This window comes from Arachis ipaensis, chromosome B4 (assembly GCF_059453495.1).
Source record: "Arachis ipaensis isolate K30076 ecotype BB chromosome B4, ASM5945349v1, whole genome shotgun sequence".
Classification (NCBI taxonomy): domain Eukaryota; kingdom Viridiplantae; phylum Streptophyta; class Magnoliopsida; order Fabales; family Fabaceae; genus Arachis; species Arachis ipaensis.
In genome coordinates this window covers 88,092,557-88,108,179 of record NC_142439.1, presented here as the reverse complement: position 1 = coordinate 88,108,179, position 15,623 = coordinate 88,092,557, and the positions used below count along the sequence as shown (strand labels likewise).

General features: G+C 37.8%; 1 non-coding gene across 1 annotated transcript; it reads left to right on the top strand.

Moving 5' to 3' along the window:
- Nucleotides 1–15,089: 15,089 nt before the first annotated feature.
- Nucleotides 15,090–15,197, top strand: LOC148568271 (small nucleolar RNA R71). Its single transcript, XR_015882808.1, has one exon. It is a non-coding gene; the product is annotated as a small nucleolar RNA R71 (small nucleolar RNA).
- Nucleotides 15,198–15,623: the final 426 nt, after the last annotated feature.

The following is a 15,623-nucleotide window of genomic DNA, read 5'->3' as shown; positions in this document are numbered from 1 at the left end:
GGATCAAGGGAATGAAGGAAAAGCATGTAAAAATGGAGAACTCATGAAGAAATGAAGAAATCGCAAAAGCTGTCAAGCCGACCTCTTCGCACTCAATCGACCATAACTTGACCTACAAAGGTCTAAATGATGTGGTTCCAGTTGCATTGGAAAGCTAACATCCGAGGCTTCAAAATGATATAAGATTTGATATATTTTCACCGTGCATAGGGGCCGCATGCGCACGGTACGTGCGCCGATGGTTGCACATGGTTCACTTAATGCAACTCGTGGCCAGCGATTTTAGAAGCCTTGTAGGCCCAATCCAACTCATTTCTGATGCTATTTAAACCAAGGATTGAAGGGTAATTAACATACTTTTGATCATTAGTTTAGTTTAGGTTAGTTTTGGAGGGAAAGTTAGTTTTTAGAGAGAGAAGCTCTCACTTCTCTCTAGGATTAGGAATTAGGATTAGGATTGGTTCTTAGATCTAGGTTTTCATTCATGCTTCCCTCTACTTTTGCTTCTTAATTCTTTGTTGTTGCAATCATCTTCTTCTATTCTTTTGTTGTAATTTCCTTTATGTTGTTTCTATATTTTGTTGTAGATCTACTTTTGTTCCTTCAATTCTCTTTCAATTCAATTAGAGGTAATTCATCATAATTTTACTTCTTTTTATTGTTGTTGTTAATTCCTTGTAGTAATTGTTGTTAGATTCTACTCTTGTTATCAATTTACTATGCTTTTCCTTTGTTCCTTCTAAGTGTTTAATGAAATGCTTGGTTGGATTTTAGTATAGATTTTATTCCTCTTGGCCTAGGTAGAGTAATCAGTGACGCTTGAGTTATCTAATTCCTTTGTTGATTGATAATTAGAAGTTGCTAATTGATTTGGATACCACTAAAGCTAGTCTTTTCCTTGGGAGTTGGCTAGGACTTGTGGAATCAAGTTGATTCATCCACTTGACTTTTCTCCATTGTAGAGGTTAACTAAGTGGTAGCAATGGACAATTTGTGGTCACAATTGAGGAGGATAACTAGGATAGGACTTCTAGTTCTCATATCTAGCCAAGAGCTTTGTTAGTTGTTACTTTATTTTCTTTGCCATTTATATTTCTTGCCTATTATTCTCAAAACCCCAAAATACATCCCATAACCAATAACAAGAACACTTTATTGCAATTTCTAGGGAGAACGACCCGAGGTTTAAATACTTCGGTTTATAGATTTAGGGGTTTGTTTTAGTGACAAACAAATTTTTGTACGAAAGGATTAATGTTGGTTTAGATACTATATTGCAACGAGATTTCATTTGTGAATTCTAAACCACACAAAAATCGAATCATCAAGCTCCCGTGTCGTCTTCCCTAGGAGTTACAACAAAATGTACATTCATTGGCTATGAGAGAGAGCATGGGGGATTGGGAATGAAATCAAGGGAGCAAGAAATGTAAATAGCAAGAATTTAAACAAGCATGCAAGGAATTTAAAAGAAAGCAATTAAAGGACACTTGGCAAGAAGTGGATAATCTAGGTTTCCTATCCTAGTTGTGGATCACGAACATGGTAATTATGTGGAATCAATCCAAATCAATCAATCCTCCTTGAGAATTAGTCAAAAGATGTAATGGATCTCAATCCATAAGTTCTAGTCAACTCACAAATTACTTAGTGAAAGACTAGCGTCAATGGAAACCAAATCAATTAACTAATCTCACACAATGCGGAATGGACATCAACAACTCAATTCTACCCAAACACCCAATTTCTCAACCAAGGAATTAAACGTGTAATAAATTAAACATCAAAGCAATAAAAGTTAAAGCAATTAAATGCAAGGAAAATAAATGGAAAAAAAGTAACTTAACATGCAAGAAAGTAAATGAAAGAAAGTAAAAGTCAAAGAAATAAAACTTCAAAAGCAAGAAATCTCTTGGCAAGTAATTGAGGACTAAGGCTATCTATCCTAGCCATTGACCACAAACACATGATGATTATGAAGAGTTAATCCTACTTAGTCAACCTTACATCGAAGATAAGTCAAATAGGCATAGTTAATTTCAATCCCTAAGTCCTATGTCAACACTAAGGGGTCACATAGAGTCAAGGGAGATCAAATCAACTAACTACTCTAATGTATCAAACAAGAATGGACATTAATGACTCAAGGGACACCAAAGTCATCAATTCCAAGCCAAGAGTGTAGAAAAACTAAGTAAAAACTAAGCCAAGCATTTTATCAAACACTTGGTGTTCATGAGAATAAAATAATATTAAAATGCATTGAAATAAATGCTATAACTACCAAGCAAGGAAAATAAAGATAGCAACTCAATAAAGCAATAAATGACATGGAAACATAAAATTGCATTAATTGGAATTAAAATAACAAAAGTGTCCATAACATGAAAATAACAAAGTAAAGGAAATAACAAGAGAAATGAAGAAGAGCAAAGAGGTAATAACAATAAATGATAAGAAAAAGTAAATGGAAACAAGAATTAAAAGTAGAAATTACAAGAAATTAAACTAAAGAACCCTAATTCTAGAGAGAGGGGGAGCTTCTCTCTCTAGAGAACAACCTACATAATGCTAATCTAACCCTAATTTCTCTTCCCCCCCTTCACATGGAGTAAAGCCTTGCTTAATATAGCATCCAATCAGCTTCAGAAAGTCCCGAAATTGAGCCCTGGAGGCCCAGAAATCGCCCCCAGCGATTTACAATAAATGAGTCATGTGCTGGAATGTGTGTGGACGCACAGGTGTTCGTGCGTACACACACATGGTTTTGTGGCTCTTGTGCGTACGCACACTAGGTTGTGCGCACGCACACTCCAATGTGTGCTTCTCCTTTGTTTTCTTCATGCTTTCTCCCTTTGTACATGCTTCCTTCCACTTTTGCCTTGCCAAACTTGCCTTTAGGACCTAAAATCACTCAACAAACCTGTCATGGCATCGAATGGCATAAAAGTGGAATTAAAATCACCAATTTAAGCACAAAATAGCATGTTTTAACATTTAGGCACAATTAAGGGAAAGAACACAAAAACATGCTATTTGGATGAATAAATGTGAGTTTATATGATGAAATCCATTCAAATCAAACTTAAAATATACCGAAAAATATAGACTCATCAATTCTCCTACACTTAAACAATAGCGTGTCCTCATGCTAATCACAATCAAAGGAGAAGGATAAGGAGGGAATGCAATTTATTTAATGCAAGTACTACATGCATGCAACTATACTAAATACTATCTATCTATATCTACACTATGATTCCTATTGAGTTTGATAAAAGCAAACAAAAGAATCTCAATCAATCCCAAAATAGGAACTTAGGGCCAAGACAAGAAAATATAGCAATATAATAAATGTCCAAGGATTTGATTTGAAGTTTTCAAATTAATTTCAACAACTTGCAAGAAGATACCAGATACGCAATGGAAACATAGAATTGAGCGATTGAACCCCTCACCGGATGTGTTTACACTCTAATCATTCGGTGTGTAGGACTTAATCACTCAATTCTCCTTTAATCATATTTCTCAAAGATTTGCAAGTCATCTAACAATCAACTAATATTTGATGAATGAATGCAAATATCATGAGGACTTTTGAGGGTTATAATGGGGCTTAGGTATGGGTAGGATCAATATGGTTAAGTGGGCTAATAGATTGGATCTTTGATTAGCTCAAGTATCCCACCTGATCCTATATCATCCTATATACATAACAAAACAATCCTAGCTACCCATTTATCCCTTTCTCACCTTCACTCATGCATCTTTCTTTTTCAATTCACACACATATGCATCCTTTATTTACATTTTTATTATCATTTCTTTTTCTTTTCTTTTCTTTCTTTCTTTCTCTTTTTTTATCAACAAAAATAGATGCATATATTTTAAACAATAGATGCATGAGTAGTTACCCATTTTGCCATATTTTCAATGAACACCCAAAGCTAACTAACTTCCAATGTTTCCCATAAATCCCCCCCCCCACACTTGATTAACACACACACTCAAACCAAAGCTAATCAAAGATACAATACATGGTCATAATGGTTTTTCACTTAGGATAAATGATGTGTTTATAATGAGAACAAAGGGGAATTAAAGGCTCAAAAAGTGGTTTACAAAGATAGATGCAAGGGTTGGCCATATGGGTTAGTGAGCTATACAAAGATGGATTCAATCATACTAAATGCAATCCAAAACAACAAATATAGGACATATAGACTAAAGCAAATCTAAGATCACAATCATAAAAGGAGTTTATCACACAAGAACAAAAATTGTGGTTGAAAATGTGCAACCACACAATTAAAGCTCAAATCTCACTTGGTATTTGTTCAAACTCTTTTCTATGTTCCATAAAAAGACACTTCAAGCAAGTTCAAAAATAAGTTTCAAATCTAATCAATGGAATGCCCTAAAAAGGGATTTCTTGAAAATTCTTTGTTATTTCACCAAACTTATTCAATCTAACATGCAACATGCAAATATTTACTATCATATAACTATAAGCATTAAAGAGATATATACAAACAAATCAAACCAAACAAAAATGCAACCAAGAACGGAAGTTGCAAAAATTGAAGAAAAAAGAACAAAAAGAGTATTGCAAAGTGTCTCAGAAAAGAATTTTACCCCCTTGAAGTTGGCAATCCTCCCCCACACTTAAATAATGCACGGTCCTTCGTGCATGCACACGATCCAGGGGATGAAGAGACGTAAGGCTCCACCTTCAGCTGGTGTGCTCCGGGGGCTTCGGTTGCTTTGTAGGCAAATAAACAATAATTGAGGAAAAGTAAGATGCGTGTGGTATGATAAAATGCAATGTGTGTATTCTAAATGCGCGCACAATTTAGAACACAACATATTGATCGGGTAAAACAATAACCACAAAAGCAAAAAAAATTGCATGTTCCTCAATCAAGTAGTCCTAGGTTACAAGTAATAAATAAGCAAAATTTAAGGCACAAACAACCTAGGTAACTACACCTAAAGTGAATTGGGTATATAAGACATTGGTTATTGAAATCGTGCAAGTGGAAGTGCAAAGTTAATAGAAAATGGCACAATTAACAACAACCAATTCAATGATGAAAAGAGACTACATATTCATCCTTAGGCATAAGGAAATAATCACATGTATAAGGTGCTTGTTACAAAAAAAGTGACAAGTCTTGATAAGAGTGAAGTCAAGTCAACTAAAAAAATGCAAGGCATTAACAAGGAACAAATACCTTGTTATGTGATTACATTCACTTAAGAACCATGATGACTAAGTAGCTCAACTCAATTCACTAAAGTAAAAGTGCACAATTCATAATGCCAAACAAGGATAAAGTTTAATGCATATGGTCATGACAATATATGAATCAAACTAACAATTCATCTAGGCAATTACACAAGGCTGTAATGCTCAGTGCACATATTCATCAAACTTGAATCCAAATTCAAGCAAGAATCAACCCAATAATCATCAATCAATACTTGCGATTTATTCAATTAACAAATAACTAAATCAAAGCTAATATAAATTTACTAAAATAAAAAAAATGAAATACAATGAAAAGCAACTAGAAAAAGTAGAAAAGAGGGAAAAAGTAAGAGAAGAGAGTGGTGGAAGAAAGAAGAAGAGAAGAAGTAGCGAGAAGAGAAGGAGAGAAGTAAAGTGTGAGAAAACAGGGGTGTGCGCACGCACAGGGTAGTGTGCGTATGCACACAAGGCTAAAAAGGAAAGGTGTGCGTCCGCACCAAGTGTGCGAACGCTATCAGCAGAGAGGGAATCAAGATGCGTGCGTACGCACCTAGGTGTGCGCACGCACAAAAGGTAAGGAAATGGAGGGTGAGCGGACGCACAAGTGTGTGCGAGCGCTCTAAATAGAGAGAGGATTAGAAGGTATGCGTATGCACAAAACATTTTTTTTTTGAAAAGGATCACGTGTGCGCGCGCACACAGGTTCGTGCGCGTACAAAAGTGTAAGGGTAGGGTTTCACACACACAGGCTGTGCCAACGCTCCCACCAGAGTGGTTGCAAGTTGGCGTGCGGACGCACACATCTGTGCTTCCGCACAAAGAGTGCGAAAAAGGGTATGTGTGCGTACGTACGAGTGGGTGCGCGCGCACAAGGCGTGCTGGCACTGCGAACAGAGGGAAAAATCATGCGTGTGCATGCGCACAGGTCGGTGCGCACGCACAGGAAGCAGAAAATAGTTGTTCTGTGCGCACGCACAAGTACGTGCGTACGCACAGATGCCCTGTTTTGCAAAATTTTTTTCTTCAAAATTCTAAGGTACCAAGCCTTAGTTTAATCAAAACCAAATACCAAAACATGCAAGAACCCATTAAATTCATGATCCAAACCAAAATTAATATAACTAACTAAAAATTAAATTAATTCTAAGCTAACCAACTATAACAAAAAGCAAATAAGTAAAAGAGTAAATTACCAATTCTATCCTCGAATTATTAAAACGCTGACAAAAATAACCTCCACTTTTATTAATGACAAAAATACACTTAAAATATTGGAAAATTCTACAAAAATATCCAACCGTAAATAAAACTATATTCCGTTAACAGAGTTGGCTGAGCTATTAAACGGATTCCGTTATACCCTTTTTCTACCTTTCCCTCATTCGTCCTCACTCCCTCCCTCCCCTAAACCTCCCGGAAAGAGCTTATGCCTCACTCTCTTCACTCTCACTCTAAATCTATGGCTGCTGTCTTCGAATCTTCTCTGTCTCACGCTCTCATAGCCCATTCCTCTCTCCTTTTTTCTTCTCCCTTATTCTCACTTTCATTTCTCCAACACACAGAACAGTTGCTCATCAACCCACGCCACTTTCTCTTTGTCTTCAACGACAGAACCTTGTTGTCGCTGCTGCTTCTTGCTCGCCGCCCCTCCGTTGTCGTCAGAAGTGGATCTGGCAGTTCCTTACCCTCTTCACTCTCGCAGCAGATCTTCTGATCTTTTCTACCAGATTCGCCATCACCGTTGCTGCTTGCTCGCCACCTCTCCATCACTGTTAGAAACCTGTCTTGCAGCGCCTTACTCTCCTCTCTTGCAGTAAGCCAGCAGCGGACAGTCCCTCTCTCCAAGGCGGTGAGAAGTTATCTTTTTAGCTCCTCTCTTTGTCATTCTTTCTCTTTAGATTCTATTTTTATTATATTATTAAAAAAGTATAATGAGAAATTGTGAAATTACTGATTATGTATGATTATTATTTATTATGGCTGATTATTGCTGTGGCTGAGATGAAGAGGGTGAGACATAAGGTCTATTTTGGGAGGTTTGGAGGAGGGAGGGAGTCAGATGTTGCTTATTGTTATTGTAGTTGCTTTGGGAAGTGAGGGAGGATGGGAGGAGATGGCAACATCACTATAGGCACCATCGTTAAGAAGAGAGAGAAGAAGAATAACAAGGAGAGAGAAAGAGAGAGGCGACAAGAGAGAAGAATCGAAGAAAGAGAAGTGGATGAGCAAGATGACACTAGCAAAGAGTAAGACTATTGTCGTATTTGAGGGAGAGAAACTATGGAAGAAGAGGCGACATCGTATTTGAGGAGAGAAATAGTGAGAAAGACGTTGTTGTTGCAGGAGTTTCAGCTAGCTAGGAAGATGATGTTGTTGTCGTTGTTGCAATTTCTGGGTGACTGAGATATATTGTTGTTGTTGTAGCTTGCAGCGGTTTCTAGGAGATTTGGGGGAGGGAAGAGTGACTGAGATGCTATTTATTGTTGTTGTAGTTGCTTTAGGGAGGGAGGAAGTGAGGGAGAATGAAAGAGAAGGAGAAGAAGGGGTATAACAGAATCTGTTTGACCGTTCAACCAACTCTGTTAACGGAATAAATTTTTATTTATGATCAGATATTTTTGTAGTGTTTTCTAATATTTTAAGTGTATTTTTGTCGTTAATAAAAGTGAAGGTTATTTTTGTCAGCGTCTTGATAATTCGAGGACGAAATTGGTAATTTACTCTAAGTAAAAATATGTACAAGAAGAGGAGAGTTAGAACAATGTTACCAAACACTTTTATTTAATGTCTCTAAGTTAGACAATTGGGAGAGCCCTTGCTATGGTGGCTTGTGCTTGACTTTCCCACCAAATGCTTGAATCTCCTATGTCCTCCGGGATCCCAATCCTAACAAAAGACAACCAAAAAGTAAGCTATTTACATATTAACATATTCACAATAGTCACTAACTTTACACCATTGCAACTCCCCGGCAACTGCGCCAAATTTGGTGAATGACCAAAAGCATAGGTTTGGATTTTTACACTAAAAATAGGATTCACGTTGCAAGTATAGTCCAAACCCAACCATTGATCATCAATCAAATATTAAATTCAAATCAAAACATATAACCGAAAGTATTTAGCTCCCGGGTCGTCTTCCCTAGGAGTTGCAATGAAATGTACATTCATTGGCTATGAGAGAGAGCATGGGGGATTGGGAATGAAAGCAAGGGAGCAAGAAATGTAAATAGCAAGAATTTAAACAAGCATGCAAGGAATTGAAAAGAAAGCAATTAAAGGACACTTGGCAAGAAGTGGATAATCTAGGTTTTCTATACTAGTTGTGGACCACAAACATGGAAATTATGTGGAATCAATCCAAATCAATTAATCCTTCTTGAGAATTAGTCAAAAGATGTAATTGATCTCAATCCATAAGTCCTAGTCAACTCACTAATTACTTATTGAAAGACTAGCGTCAATGGAAACCAAATCAATTAACTAATCTCACACAATGCGGAATGGACATCCACAACTCAATTCCACCCAAACATCCAATTTCTCAACCAAGGAATTAAACGTGCAAGAAATTAAACATCAAAGCAATAAAAGTTAAAGCGATTAAATGCAAGGAAAAGAAATGGCAAGAAAGTAACTTAACATGCAAGAAAGTAAATGAAAGCAAGTAAAAGTCAAAGCAATAAAACTTCAAAAGCAAGAAATCTCTTTGCAAGTAATTGAGAACTAAGGCTATCTATCCTAGCCATTGACCACAAACACATGATGATTATGAGGAGTTAATCTTACTTAGTCAACCATACATCGAAGATAAGTCAAATAGGCATAGTTAATTTCAATCCCTAAGTGCTATGTCAACACTAAGGGGTCACATAGAGTCAAGGGAGATCAAATCAACTAACTACTCTAATGTATCAAACAAGAATGGACATCAATGACTCAAGGGACACCAAAGTCATCAATTCCAAGCCAAGAGTGTAGAAAAACTAAGTAAAAACTAAGCCAAGCATTTTATCAAACACTTGGTGTGCATGAGAATAAAATAATATTAAAATGCATTGAAATAAATGCTACAACTACCAAGCAAGGAAAATAAAGATAGCAACTCAATATAGCAACATATGACATGGAAACATAAAATTGCATTAATTGGAATTAAAATAACAAAAGTGTCCATAACATGAAAATAACAAAGTAAAGGAAATAACAAGAGAAATGAAGAAGAGCAAAGAGGTAATAACAATAAATGATAAGAAAAAGTAAATGAAAACAAGAATTAAAAGTAGAAATTACAAGAAATTAAACTAAAGAACCCTAATTCTAAAGAGAGGGGGAGCTTCTTGGTGCACGAAATTGTGATCATCAATGGCGCCAACAACTTGGTACGCACAATTGTAATCTCAACTCTTTATCACAACTTCGCACAACTAACCAGCAAGTGCACTGGGTCGTCCAAGTAATAAACCTTACGTGAGTAAGGGTCGATCCCACGGAGATTATCGGCCTGAAGCAAGCTATGGTCACCTTGTAAATCTCAGTCAGGCGGATTCAAATGGTTATGGTGAATTGATAATAAAAACATAAATAAAATATAAAGTGGGATAAAGATACTTATGTAATTTATTGGTGAGAATTTCAGATAAGCGTATAGAGATGCTTTCGTTCCTCTGAACCTCTGCTTTCCTGCTGTCTTCATCCAATCATTCCTACTCCTTTCCATGGCAAGCTTTATGTAGGGCATCACCGTTGTCAATGGCTACATCCCATCCTCTCTGTGAAAATGGTCCAATGCGCTGTCACTACATGGCTAATCATCTGTCGGTTCTCGATCATACTGGAATAGGATTTACTATCCTTTTGCGTCTGTCACTACGCCCAGCACTCGCGAGTTTGAAGCTCGTCACAACCATCCCTTCCCAGATCCTACTCGGAATACCACAGACAAGGTTTAGACTTTCCGAATCTCAAGAATGGCCGTCCATGGGTTCTATCTTATACCACAAAGATTCTAATATCTCAGACTTGGTCCTCTGTATTAGATTTCCAAGAGATACTCATTCTAGCTTGTTTGCATGTAGAACGGAAGTGTTTGTCAGGCACGCGTTCATAGGTTAGAATAATGATGAGCGTCACATAATCATCACATTCATCATGTTCTTGGGTGCGAATGGATATCTTAGAGAAGGAATAAGCTTGAATTGAATAGAAAAACAGTAGTACTTTGTATTAATTCATGAGGAACAACAGAGCTCCACACCTTAATCTATGGAGTGTAGAAACTCTACCGTTGAAAATACATAAGTGATAAGGTCCAGGCATGGCCGAATGGCCAGCCCCCATAAAGGTCTAAGATAGCATAAAACTGATCAAAAATCTGATCCGAAGATGTAAATACAATAGTAAAAAGTCCTATTTATACTAAACTAGTTACTAGGGTTTACAAAATGAGTAATTGATGCAGAAATTCACTTCCGGGGCCCACTTGGTGGGTGCTTGGACTGAGCATTGAGCTTCACACGTGTAGAGGCTTCTCTTGGAGTTGAACGCCAGTTTGCATCGTCTAAACTCGGGCAAAGTATGGACTATTATATATTGCTGGAAAGCTCTGAATGTCTACTTTCCCATACAATTGAGAGCGCGCCATTTGGAGTTTTTTAGCTCCAGAAAATCCACTTTGAGTGCAGGGAGATCAGAATCCAATAGCATCTGCAGTCCTTCTTCAACCTCTGAATCTGATTTTTGCTCAAGTCCCTCAATTTCAGCCAGAAAATACCTGAAATCACAGAAAAACACACAAACTCATAGTAAAGTCCAGAAATGTAAATTTTATTTAAAAACTAATAAAAATATACAAAAAACTAACTAAATTATACTGAAAACTATGTAAAAATAATGCCAAAAAGCGTATAAGTTATCCGCTCATCACAACACCAAACTGAAATTGTTGCTTGTCCCCAAGCAACTGAAAATCAAATAGGATAAAAAGAAGAGAATATACTATAAATTTCAAAATATCAATGAAACTTAGCTCCAATCAGATGAGCGGGACTTGTAGCTTTTTGCCTCTTGAATAGTTTTGGCATCTCACTTTATCCATTGAAGTTCAGAATGATTGGCATCTATAGGAACTCAGAATTCAGATAGTGTTATTGATTCTCCTAGTTCAGTATGTTGATTCTTGAACACAGCTACTTTATGAGTCTTGGCCGTGGCCCTAAGCACTTTGTTTTCCAGTATTACCACCGGATACATAAATGCCACAGACACATAACTGAGTGAACCTTTTCAGATTGTGACTCAGCTTTGCTAAAGTCCCCAATTAGAGGTGTCCAGGGTTCTTAAGCACACTCAGTTTTTGCTTTGGACCTCGACTTTAACCGCCCAGTCTCAAGTTTTCACTTGACACCTTCACGCCACAAGCACATGGTTAAGGACAGCTTGGTTTAGCCGTTTAGGCCAGGATTTTATTCCTTTAGGCCCTCCTATCCACTGATGCTCAAAGCCTTAGATCCTTTTTATTTACCCTTGCCTTTTGGTTTTAAGGGCTATTGGCTTTTTCTGCTTGCTTTTTTTTTCGCTAATTTTTTTTCTTTTCTTTTTTTTTCGCAAGCTTTTGTATTCACTGCTTTTTCTTGCTTCAAGAATCATTTTTATGATTTTTCAGATTATCAAATAACATTTCTCCTTTTTCCTTATTCTTCAAAAGCCAACATATTTAACATTCATAAACATCAACTTCAAAAGACATATGCACTGTTCAAGCATACATTCAGAAAACAAAAAGTATTGCCACCACATCAAAATAATTAAACTAGTTTCAAGGATGAATTCGAAACCATGTACTTCTTGTTCTTTTGTTTTTTAGAACAGTTTTCATTTAAGAGAGGTGATGGATTCATATTCATAACTTTAAGGCATAGACACTTAGACACTAATGATCATATAGTAAAGACACAAACATAATTAAACATGAAGCATGGAAACCGAAAACAGAAAATAAATAGACAAGAAGATTAAGGAATGAGTCCACCTTAGTGAGGGTGGCGTCTTCCTCTTCTTGAAGAACCAATGGTGCTTTTGAGCTCCTCTATGTCTCTTCCTTGTCTTTGTTGCTCCTCCCTCATAGCTCTTTGATCTTCTCTAATTTCATAGGGTTGATGGAATGCTCTTGGTGCTCCACCCTTAGTTGTCCCATATTGGAACTTAATTCTCCTAGGGAGGTGTTGATTTGCTCCCAATAGTTTTGTGGATGAAAATGCATCCCCTGAGGCATCTCAGAGATTTCATGGTGAGGGATTTCCTCATGCTCTTGTTGAGGTCCATGATCTCTTGTTTGCTCCATCCTTTTCTTAGTGATGGGCTTGTCCTTTTCAATGAGAATGTCTCTGGCCTTAGGTGCCCTAGATGGTTATGGAAAAATAAAAAGCAATGCTTTTACCACACCAAACTTAGAAGGTTTGCTCGTCCCCGAGAAAAAGAAGAAAGAAGTGAGTAGAAAAAGAAAAAAATGGAGGAGATAGAGGTGTGTGAATGGTTCGGTCAAGGGGGTTTAGGTGGTTATGATGTGTGAAAAGGAATGAGTGATGGTTTGAATTTAAGTAGGTGGGTTGTATAATGGTTTTGAAGGAGTAATGGAGGTGATTGGTGGAGGTTAATTGAGGAAGAATATTATGAAAAGGTGTGAAGATGAGAGAAGAAGTGGTAGGGATCCTGTGGGATCCACAGATCCAGTGGGGCCAAGGATTTAACATTCCTGCTCCAATTAGGCGTGTAAAATGCCCTTGCTGTGCAATCCTGGCGTTTAACGCCAGATTGCTGCCTGTTTCTGGCGTTAAACGCCCAAATGTAGCTTGTTTCTGGCGTTTAACACCAGGCAGATGCTTGTTTCTGGCGTTAAACGCCAGCTTGGTGTCTGTTTCTGGCGTTAAACGCCAGACTGCTCTCCTCCAGGATGTGCTATTTTCAATGCTGTTTTTCATTCTGTTTTTGATTTTTCAGTAGTTTTTGTGACTTCACATGATCATCAACCTAATAAAACACGGAACAACAAAAAGAAAAGAAAATAGATATGATTAAATAACATTGGGTTGCCTCCCAATAAGTGCTTCTTTAATGTCAATAGCTTGACAGTGAGCTCTCATGGAGCCTCACAGATGTTCAGAGCATTGTTGGGACCTCCCAACACCAAACTTAGAGTTTGAATGTGGGGGTTCAACACCAAACTTAGAGTTTGGTTGTGGCCTCCCAACACCAAACTTAGAGTTTAACTGTGGGTGCTTTTGTTGACTCTGCATTGAGAGAATCTTTTCATGCTTCCTCTCCATGGTTACAGAAGGAGATCCTTGAGTTTTAAACACAAGGTTGTCCTCATTCAGTTGAAGGATCAACTCTCCTCTGTCCACATCAATCACAGCTTTTGCTGTGGCTAGGAAGGGTCTTCTAAGGATGATGGATTCATCCTCATCCTTCCCAGTGTCTAGGATTATGAAATCAGCAGGGATGTAAAGGCCTTCAACCTTTACTAACACGTCCTCTACTTGTCCATAAGCCTGTTTTCTTGAGTTGTCTGCCATCTCTAATGAGATTCTTGCAGCTTGCACCTCAAAGATTCCCAGTTTCTCCATTACAGAGAGTGGCATGAGGTTTATCCCTGACCCAAGGTCACATAGAGCCTTCTCAAAGGTCATGGTGCCTACGGTACAAAGTATTAAGAACTTTCCAGGATCCTGTCTCTTCTGAGGCAATGTCAGTTGATCCAGATCACTCAGTTCATTGGTGAGCAAGGGAGGTTCATCTTCCCAAGTCTCATTACCAAATAATTTGGCATTCAACTTCATGATTGCACCAAGGTACTTGGCAACTTACTCTCCAGTAACATCTTCATTCTCTTCAGAAGAAGAATACTCATCAGAGCTCATGAATGGCATAAGGAGGTTCAATAGAATCTCTATGGTCTCTAGATGAGCCTCAGATACCTTTGGTTCCTCAGAGGAAAACTCCTTATTGATCACTAGACGTCCCAGGAGGTCTTCCTCACTAGGATTCACGTCATCCTCCTCCCTTGTGGGTTCAGCCATGATGATTAAATCAATAGCTTTGCACTCTCTCTTTGGATTTTCTTCTGTATTGCTTGGGAGAGTACTAGGAGGAGTTTCAGTGACTCTTTTACTCAGCTGGCCCACTTGTGCCTCCAAATTTCTAATGGAGGACCTTGTTTCATTCATGAAACTTAAAGTAGCCTTAGATAGATCAGAGACTATATTTGCTAAGCTAGATGAATTCTGCTCAGAACTCTCTATCTTTTGCTGAGTGGATGATGGAAAAGGCTTGCTATTGCTAAACCTGTTTCTTCCATCATTATTAAAGCCTTGTTGAGACTTTTGTTGATCCTTCCATGAGAAATTTGAGTGATTTTTCCATGAGGGATTATAGGTGTTTCCATAGGGTTCACCCATGTAATTTACCTCTGCTATTACAGGGTTCTCAGGATCATAAGCTTCTTCTTCAGAAGAGGCCTCTTTAGTACTGTTGGATGATTCCTTCAATCCATTCAGACTCTGAGAAATCATATTGACTTGCTGAGTCAATATTTTATTCTGAGCCAATACGGCATTCAGGATATCAATTTCAAGAACTCCCTTCTTCATAGCCGTCTCATTACTCACAGGATTCCTTTCAGAAGTATACATGAACTGGTTATTTGCAACCATGTCAATGAGTTCTTTAGCTTCTGCAGGCGTTTTCTTTAGGTGAATGGATCCACCTGCAGAATGGTCCAATGACATTTTAGATAATTCAGAAAGACCATCATAGAATATATCCAGGATGGTCCATTCTGAAAGCATGTCAGAAGGACACTTTTTGGTCAGTTCCTTATATCTCTCCCAAGCTTCATAGAGGGATTCACCTTCCTTCTGTTTGAAGGTCTGAACATCCACTCTAAGCTTACTAAGCTTTTGAGGAGGAAAGAACTTGGCTAAGAAAGCCGTGACCAGCTTATCCCAAGAGTTCAGGCTATCTTTAGGTTGAGAGTCCAACCATACTCTAGCTCCGTCTCTTACAGCAAACGGAAAAAGCATAAGCATGTAGACCTCGGGATCAACCCCATTGGTCTTAACAGTATCACAGATCTGCAAGAATTCAGTTAAGAACTGAAAAGGATCTTCAGATGGAAGTCCATGAAACTTGCAGTTCTGTTGCATCAGAGAAACTAATTGAGGTTTCAGCTCAAATTTGTTTGCTCCAATGGCAGGAATTGAGATGCTTCTTCCATGTAAATTGGAATTGGGTGCAGTAAAGTCACCAAACATCTTCCTTGCATTGTTATTATTTTCGGCCATGTCTCCTTCTTTTTTGAAAATTTCTGTCAGATT